The sequence below is a fragment of the Myotis davidii genome, unplaced genomic scaffold (assembly GCF_000327345.1).
Source record: "Myotis davidii unplaced genomic scaffold, ASM32734v1 scaffold428, whole genome shotgun sequence".
NCBI classification, from domain to species: domain Eukaryota; kingdom Metazoa; phylum Chordata; class Mammalia; order Chiroptera; family Vespertilionidae; genus Myotis; species Myotis davidii.
Window position 1 is genome coordinate 2,659,945 of NW_006299834.1, and position 1,784 is coordinate 2,661,728.

Here is a 1,784-nt window from a genome sequence, read left to right on the forward strand (position 1 = left end):
GGCTGCACCTAGGGATTGGGCCTGCCCTTGGCCACCTGGGAGCAGGCCTAAGCCAGCAGGTCGTTATCTCCCGATGGGTCCCAGACTGCGAGAGGGCACAAGCCAGGCTGAGGGACCCCCCTCCCCCCCGAGTGCACACATTTTTGTGCACCAGGCCTCTAGTGTATATATGTAAAAGCCCAGCAACCAAATGGTGGAAAGACCAGGCCAATCGCTATAACGCACACTGACCATCAGGGAGATGACTCTCAATGCAGGAGCTGCCCCCTGGTGGTCAGTGCACTCCTACAGTGGGCCCATCCCCGCAGGCCATGCCCCCCCACCAGTGCACGAATTCGTGCACCAGGCCTCTAGTTTTGTTATAAAACTCATAGGGTTAACTTCTGACCAGTGGGTTTGACTCCCTTCACAAATGCAGTCCATCCTTCCTCTTTCATGTCATCCCTGTAACTCTGTTTTGACATGATACTCACTGCTTCGTAATGATTTTTAAAAAATATATTTTTATTGATTTCAGAGAGATAGGGAGAGGGAGGAAGAGAGAGAAAGATCAAGGATGAGAGAGAATCATTGATCGGCTGTCTCCTACACGCCCCACTCTGGGGATGGAGCCCGCAACCCAGGCATGTGCAGGAATCAAACCATGACCTCCTGGTTCATAGGTTGATGCTCAACCACTGAACCATGCTGGCCGGGTGCTATCATGATTTTGTAACAGCAGTTAATGAACACTCTGTAAAGTAAAATATTTTGTAAATCAAAATATTCTCAAAGTTAAAGCAGTAAACTCTAGATTTGAAAATAACACACATGTGCCAAACATTTTTATTGTTTTATGATTTATTTTTTAAATGGCAGTAACAAATACTTTTCCCTTGTTGGGGAATGAGATAACTATTTTCAATGGAAAGGGCCTTAAAAGTAACAGCGTTTTATCCAAATCGAATTTATGTAATTGCACAAGAGTCATACAAAGCATTAAGAAATGCTCACAAAGACCACAGTTCTCTTAGATCCTCATAAGCACACCCCGAGGCCCTGAGTTCATGGGGACCCCTGATCTGAACAACAGTGATGCTCACCCCAAGCTCCGCCGTGACACAGGGGCAGAGGTCAGCAGAGCAGCCGGAGAACCCACGTGCTTTGTGACAATGGAATTCTGCTGGAACAATAGGGTCTCATGATATATTCACCTTCTCATTTTACTAAGGGCAGAAAACACTTTACCTTGAATATATTTGCCCAGGCTTAAAACTTAACCCTAACAGCTTAAATTTAAAAAATTAACCAAACCATAAAAACCTCTTCCAAGCGCGGTCCTTCATGCTGCCACCATTCCGGACCAATACACATACACACGTTACATTGTCACTCAGTTTCCAACACACACACACACACACACACATACACGTTACATCGTCATCTTTTATATACCAGTGGAGGGATGGCAGAGAGGGTCTTACTCCAATTCCAACTGTTTTATTGGTAGCAACTGTCGGAAACACTGTGCTACAAAGGACGGAGGTCATGTATGGGCTGATGGGACAGTCACCATGCTTTACTTGTGATCTCTGGCATGGGTACAGGAGAGGGAGAGGCAGATCTCATGCATCATATTTGTAATCTACTATTAAGAAAGCTGAAGAGGCCAAAACCGGTTTGGCTCAGTGGATAGAGCGTTGGCCTGCGGACTGAGAGGTCCCAGGTTTGATTCCGGTCAAGGGCATGTACCTGGGTTGCGGGCACATCCCCAGTAGGAGATGTGCAGGAGGCAGCTGATCGAT